An 8,592-nucleotide genomic window follows, 5' to 3' on the forward strand; every position below is an offset into this window, starting at 1 on the left:
CCAGTTGCTCATTGTAATGAGAAGGGAGTAGTGTGAGAGAGGATAATGCACAGCAGTGCTATCCGTGAAGAACAAGGGAGCAGCATGCCTTTTGTTGATTGGTGGTGAAGCTCGCGGCAGCGAAAGAACAAGGAAGATGCACAGCAGTGCATAGAATCGTGATGATTTTAATGTATTGGATTTGCATTGAAATGCAAAAGAAAAGAGCGCTCAGGTATTTTGAAATTGTGAATGTAATGTAAAGTTTACTGCATATGTAAAAGTTTGTTTTACAGCAGTAATGTGAAAAGGGGTTTTACTGCAGTAAACCGAGCACAGTAATATCTCATGTGAAAACAGAGTTTTTTGCTGAATGTAAGTTTTTTTTGAAAATCCCTCTGAGTGAAAGAGGATGAAGTTTGTATCAGGCTTTGTATTTTAAATCAATAGAAATATTTTTATGGCTATGTAATACTCTGTTATGAGTAGATTTGTTTTAAAAGCTTCCCTGTGCACAAAGGTCCTGGAACAGAGGAAACAGAGCATTGTCTCTGTGGTGTTAGAATGTCTGGTTTTGGTATTTCCCATTGAAAAATATCAAACAGTGGTATCAGAGCATTGCCTCTGTGGTAAACATATTGTTTGTTTTTGGTATTTTGCATGAAAAATACCCAACATGCAGCTGCTCGTGCATCCTTCACACAAGAAACCACTGACTGATGAAACCACTCTACTGATGCTTAAAAGAATTATAATGTACATTGTTGCTGGGCAACTCTTTAATGCAGTGGCACACTCTTATAATTTTAACTTGTAAAAGTAACTTAATTTTAACTTGTAAAAGTAACTTGGCAGGGACTTGCTGCGATGCAGCTTCTCTTGTTTCTCAACAAATTACAAAGAATTATAACAGAACATTTCATAATGAAAACTATTCAGTAAGGGAATTCACCTTGATAATAATATGTTGGTATCTTTCCGATAAACACCAAATCTCCCAGTTTGCTGACCAATTTTTTATCTTGATATCTAGCTTCAAACTATTCAGTAAGGGAATTCACCTTGTTAATAATATGTTGGTATCTTTCCGATAAACTCCAAATCTCCCAGTTTGCTGACCAATTTTTTATCTTGATATCTAGCTTCCTTATCTATTTCTGAGTCTCATCCAACTAGAGAAGAACTTCCTGTTATTCCCCTAAAATTTTGTCTAACACCTTTCCTACAATGGTCTTTAGCTGCATGCTCATAAAAAATTTACACAAACTCCTTGCAGTTTTTAAATAAACTCATTTCATAATAATACAATTATTTCACATCCCAAGAAAATCAACCCTCGCTAACTTAACCACATGAAAGCAGTCCACCACTGCGTTGCACCAGTGTCCAATCCAAAACCAGACAGCAATCAAAAAGATGTCGTAATTTGGGTAGAATAGAATCCAGAAACCTAATTTGTATTTGCATGAGCCATGTAAGCCTTTCTAACTGGGAATAAGCTGAAGTCATTCTGTGATAAGAATGATAATTATTTGCACGTTTCAATGTAATTTTCCCTGAGTGGTTCGCCCAATTCAAAGTAAAAACACATGATAGTGAAGTCCACAAATCGAAATCGAAATGAGGGACTCTTCAATTCTCATGCAAAGTACTTAACAGACAAGGAATTTATTTCTCTTCTTGACATTATGAGCATCAATTACATAACTGGTATTTTTAAAGACATACATACTCCGCTCAAGCTCAAACAATATATGTTTGCGATTGGCTGTGATAGGACTTGCTGACCTCTTCAGTAGAAAACCTAATCTGCACGCTTAAAGCTACAGGGGCGCATTGTAACCAATAGTAGCTATTCTCATCTTTGAAAAAAAATTAAATATGAAAAACCTAATGACACATTCATGCGTTCAATATTTTCTTATTTAGTGGCTGAGGACTGGGTTTTTGTAGTTTTCTTTTGCCTACTGGCTGAGGACCGGCTTTTCTTAGTTTTCTTTTGCTCCCTAGCAGGGGACTGGCTTTTCGTAGTTGTTCCCGGTGATGGCCCTTGCGCAGACGCTGCAGTCGCCTTTGGCCCTGCTTCCTCCTCGATGACTATGGGATGTTTCTCACGACCACCTGCTTGAGAAATAGGAGATGTGAGAGAAGACGCCGAAAAAATTCTTTCACGACCGATGGGCTTTCCACGGGGCCAAACTGATCCCCCTCCTGAAATTTGAGTTTCATCGAGGAATGTCGTCTCCAGATCAAATATTTGCTTCTCGATGGCGGAAGTTTCATCGCGAAGCTTCTTTTGGTGTGCATGGAGTGAATCCAAGCGATTCTGCGGAAGGTGACCAACTGCAGACTTTCGATCCTCCGCCTCACGAAGTGCAGACTTTCGATCCTCCGCCATTGCAACTCCGCGATAAATATCGGTCAAGATCATTATTGATAACAAAGAATTTGAAACGAAAACACAATGCAACCGGGAATAGCTATGGCTTTAGCGGCGCGTTCCTCCGCTATTTAGAGAAAAGAAATGGCCAATTAGTATGATTCTCAATGGGGCTTTCCTGCAATAGATTAATTTTATGGTCCCTGGTCTCTGCACATCAATAACGGTTAAATGGCAGCCAAACTTTGCATTCCAAGGTGTTTGAAGTTGTACAGTTTCAAAGGTATTTAAAGTTGTACGTTGGACGGTGCAACTTCAAATTTCCAACCGTCTCACTTCAAAATACCTAATACCTTCTAACGGTAAAATTTCAAATTTCAAGTTATCGTTGTAAAATTTTACGTATTGAAAGTGTAATTAAATATAATTGCCGGACCTCATCCAAAGATGTAATTTCAAATAAATGCAATATGAGTATATGGTAAAAATTTTAACGACATAGTGGCTGACCTCTTGGATTTAAATGAAGTGTCGGCTTAAATTTTTAATCTCTCGGCTTTCCAATTGAATGCAGTACGCACGATTAAATTGGATGGGTCTTCAATCTTTTTTTAAGCCTAGTGGAATTGGGTTTGAGAAATATGAATAAAAAAATTGTTGGGCCAGTCTTGATTTGATATGCTTGAAATATTTTTTTATCTAAGTCAAATACAACGAATTAATTAAAGATTTGAGAAATGAAAAGTCTGCTTTGAGAAATATGAATAAAAAATTATTTAGAGAGTCTTGATTCGATATGCCTCAAATATTCTTCATATAAGTCACAATTCAATAAATTAAATTAAAGGTGTGAGAAATGAAATTTTGAATTTGCCACTTTTAAACACTTGCTTGTATTTTTTTCCAAATCATCTTCTTCTATGTGCTTGTATTTTTTTCCAAATCATCTTCTTCTATAAATTTCTTCATGAGTAATATTATGCAATTTGTGTATATTTTTTTTTATCATATAATTTTATGCATTTAAGTTTGAATATGCATTTAAGTTTGATATGACAGCTGTCAGATATGTACCAATATATATGTAATACAAAGAGGGCTCATAATGCCTTTAAAGGAAACTAGCCCCTCTCATTTTAAAAAAATACATGAGCGATCAATAAAATAATGAGTTGTTTTTATTTAGATTTTTTGGAAGCTTTTCTAATGGATTTTTTTGGCCAATTTTACATGGATTTATAGAAATCACAAGTTTGATGGATAACCTCTACACAATGCAAGTGCCTTAGAGATTTTCAGGGTGGTGAATCCATATATACAATCAAAAAGTCCAAAAAGTCACACTAAACACAACTCCATAAAATAAAATGTTCCCACAATTGTTTATCAAAAACTTTTTCTAATAAAAGATGATCATTTCTCTTAGACTTAATTGTACATGTGGAAAAAATGTTAAAACTTTGGCATCTTCATAATATATATAAAAATACACATAATAATAGGAAATTATGCATATAATAATTATAAAAGAAATAAAATTATGCACATAATCATTATAAATGGCGTATATTATTAATGAATTTATTAATATTAATGTATATAATCGTAATAATATTAAATTAATTAATACATAATTAATATATTAAAGTTTAATATTAGGATGGTATATTAAGTTGAAGTTTAAGGCATATATCAATCACATTTATTAATGTGGTTGTGTTAGTTCTTATTTAATTGTGACCATTTTAAAAATGGCATGTTATTTAATTTTACAAATAGCCAATTTAATAAATGACTTAAAAATTTACTAGTATCCATATGTATAACCAATTCCAAATAAAATTGTAAAAAAAAAAAGTAGTAGAAGATTAGGAATGACCTGTTATAGAGTTTTTTATACCCAACATTTCGGACTACCAAGTGAGTCCATCATCAGGGGATGCGTCAATAGATATTCTTCAAATCATAATGATGTATCAAGAGCTATATTTAGGGTATATATATATATATCGGTTATTAAAAAAAAGAAATAAGAAATATGTTAGATTTATTTATTTGTTTATTTATTATTATTATTATTATTATTATTATTAATTAATTAATTAATTTGTTTTTTATTAATAAGTTTAATGCATAAATTAATTAATTAATTTATTAATAAGATAAAAGATAACTTAATTAATTAATTTTATTGTTTATAGAATTAATTATTATGTTTATAATTTTGTTGATTATTTTCAATAATTGGTTTAATTGATTCATTGATTTGATTACTTAATTTCTTTGATTAATAAAATTAATTAATTTGTTTGATAAATAAAATTAATTAATTTAATTAATTATTTTTTATTAACATGATTATTAAATTATTAAAATATTAATTTATTAAAGTGATTATAAAGGGATAATTAATTACTTAATTTTGCTATTTGTTGAATTAATTATTATGTGTATTATTTATATGTAAAACTAATTTTTTAATTAATTTATTAATATGTTTAACTAATTTGATTGATTGATTAATTAAAAGAATAAATTAATTTAATTATTTATTATTTGTTAATATGTCTATTAATTTAATTATATGTATTTATTTCTTTGTTTAATTATTTATTTATTTGGTTGATTTGTTTTATTTGATTAATTAATTAATTTAATTAATTAACTTTCTAATTAATAAATTAATCCTTGTAGATTTTGTGAGTTATTTTGCTATAATATTATTTATAATTTCCAGAGTTAATATTTAATAGTCTAGATTTGAGTTATTACAGCTATATGCATTTTATTAGTTATTTTGTAATGTTATCAAATGATTATATGTGAAGAAATCAAATACTAATTTATGTTTATGTTTGCTAATTGTTGTTGTTGTTACTGTTGTTGCTGTTGTTGTTGTTGATTTTTTTTTATTTTTTTTTTAAGGGAGGAGGGAATAGGTTATTTAAGGGATAAGAATTAATTACTGATTTTTTAAGATTTCAAGTAAAGGTTTCCAGGTGTTGCTTAGTTTTAATCCATCATCCCGATTCAGGTTGTTCTTCCTTTTTTCTATTTCAATGGCTTCTTTGATTTTCCTTTTAAGATAGTGGTCTTCTTTTCTAAATTGTCTGACTTCTTCCATGCAGATGTAATGGGAGGAAGAGTGAATGAGAGGAAGAGTGAACATGTTCTCCTAAGGTCGATTTAGAGGTCCTATCTCTTCTTAAGTCGGCAGTGTGTTCTTTAATTCTAATATTAAGAGACCTACCTGTTTCACCTATGTATTCCTTACCACATGAGCAAGGAATCACATAAACACCTTTTTGAAGTTTAGGGTTTATGGGATCCTTGACTGAGTTGAATAATTGTCTGATGGTGTTGGCAGGGGTGAATACTACATTAATGTTATGTTTATTAAGAATTTTAGTGATTTTATCCGTGGTGCCTTTTATGTATGGAAGGGAGACCTTAGGAGTTGATAAATTTTGATTTTTAATATCATTCTTATTCTTGTTTAGGGATAGGTGCATGGCTTTCTTGATGGTATTTCTATTGTAGCCATTTAGTTCAAACACCTTGTGAAGATGGTTGAGTTCATCATTTAAATGGTCAGGATCAGATATTCTAGTCGCCCTAGTGGTTAAGGTCCTAATGATGCCAATCTTCTGTTTAGGGTGGTGATGGGAATTGGCATGAAGATATCTTTCTGTATGGGTTTTCTTTCTATAGACTTGGAAACCAAGAGACCCATTTCTTTTAGTTAGAAGGATATCAAGAAAGGGAAGCTGGTTGTTATTTTCAATTTCAATCGTGAATTTTATATGGTTTGAGAGGCTATTTAAGTGATTGAGGAATAGGTCAAGTTTTTCTTTTCCATAACTCCACTTGGCAAATATGTCGTCTACAAACCTTTTCCATTCTTCAGGGATGTATGGAAATGACCTAAGAGCCTTTTGTTCGAAGTGCTCCATGAAGATGTTGGCAATTATGGGGGATAGAGGAGAGCCCATAGCCACACCATGAGTTTGTTCATAAATTTTACCTTTGAAACTGAAGTAAGAGGATCTCAAGCACAGCTCGAGAAGATCCACAGTTTCTTTATCAGTGATGTTCCTCATGATCTCAATAGCTTCATCAATAGGAATCATGGTATAAAGTGATACAATATCAAAGCTAACCATAAGATCTTCGTCTTTCATTTCTATGTTATTAATCCATTGAACAAAAGAATAGGAGTCTTTAATATAAGAAGGGGTATTACCAGACAGGGGTCTAAGTTTCTTGGCTAGGTGTTTTGCGAGAAGGTAAGTAGGAGAACCTATGGTATTAACTATAGGTCTGAGAGGTATGTTAGGTTTATGAACTTTAGGAGCCCCATAAATTCTAGGAATAATGGAACTATTAGGGATGATTTTCTTTTTAGTGAGGTCATCCAGAGATGATTCTTTGATTTTCTTAATTACTTCACGCATGATTTTCTCTAAATTAATCTATTCTTTTAATTAATTAATCAATCAAATTAGTTAAACATATTAATAAATTAATTAAAAAATTAGTTTTACATATAAATAATACACATAATAATCAATTCAACAAATAGCAAAATAAGTAATTAATTTATCCCTTTATAATCACTTTAATAAATTAATAATTTAATAATCATATTAATAAAAAATAATTAATTAAATTAATTAATTTTATTTATCAAACAAATTAATTAATTTTATTAATCAAAGAAATTAAGTAATCAAATGAATGAATCAATTAAACCAATTATTGAAAATAATCAACAAAATTATAAACATAATAATTAATTCTATAAATAATAAAATTAATTAATTAAGTTATCCCTTTATCTTATTAATAGATTAATTAATTAATTTATGCATTAAACTTATTAATAAAAATTTACAGTTATATAAATATTGTAATTAATTAATTAATTAATATTAATAATAATAATAATAATAATAATAATAAATAAATAAATCTAGCACGATAAGAGCCGACCTATTTCTTTTTTTTTTTTTTAATAACCGATATATATATATATATATATATATATATATATATATATATATATATATATATATATATATATATATATATATATATATATATATATATATATATATATATATATATATATATATAGCTCTTGATACATCATTATGATTTGGAGAATATCTATTGACGCATCCCCTCATGATGGACTCACTTGGTAGTCCGAAACGTTGGGTATAAAAAACTCTATAACAGGTCATTCCTACTCTTCTAAAACTATCCTCACCTGTATGGATTCATTATTTAACAAAAAAAAAGTAGTTAGTGATCCTACATGAAAGCTTCAAGATAAGTATTTCACTATGTGACACCCACAATACTAAGACTTCAAGGTAAGCATAGAATATCCCATTAGTGCATTTGTCTTTGTCTAGGGAATCCCGGTACACACTTAAGCCTAAAGCATGATCATTGAATCATCAAGCTTAAGGTTGATACTCACACTAAGTTCGACATGAGTGGGCCATTGATATTCTATATAAAACACTAATTGACTTTTCTTGTTTATATAGGTGAAATAGCAGTTTTATGCTTGATTTTGAGAGCTTTGTGTAAGTTCTTTAGTGTTGGCACACTGGTAATAGATCTTTGTTCTTATAAAATGGATCTATTTATTAGTTTGATTAGAAAACAAATCAATTTTCTAGTTGGATATGGAAATCTCAAATATGGAGTTACCAAGACTATGATCCTTTCCATACATTCATACTTGAATCTAAACGTAATAGACTTTGGGTCTTTAATGTGTTAGTCGTGTGTTAGTATGTGGGTAGGAGAGCTCTATTCTTCTTCATGACTATGAATTTCTTCAAAATGCGTGCCCTGCATAATATTATTGCTTGAAATGTTAGGATCCTCCCAAATTCTTATTTAAAAGTGACTTCAAACTTGTTTGATTATTTATAAGGTTTTTCTTAAGTCTAACTCATCACATTGAAAGCTAAGATTGAATGTTCCTCTTCAAAATACATTATAGTTAATGGGCTTGACCAAGCTAATTGAAAACTTTTCAAGTGGTTTAGCGTAATTTGTAAAATATTTGAAACCACATAAATAGTGATTATACATAATTACACCAAATCATTGACTAGTTTGGCAATAGGAATGAACTGTTGAATATGTTTGATCTTTTTATACTAATATAAAACATATACATCTATGATATTAGTTCGTTGAAGCATTCTATT

Source organism: Pinus tabuliformis, chromosome 5_1, assembly GCF_031772625.1.
Source record: "Pinus tabuliformis cultivar Carrire ecotype Pingquan chromosome 5_1, CPIR1, whole genome shotgun sequence".
In the NCBI taxonomy this organism is placed as follows: Eukaryota; Viridiplantae; Streptophyta; class Pinopsida; order Pinales; family Pinaceae; genus Pinus; species Pinus tabuliformis.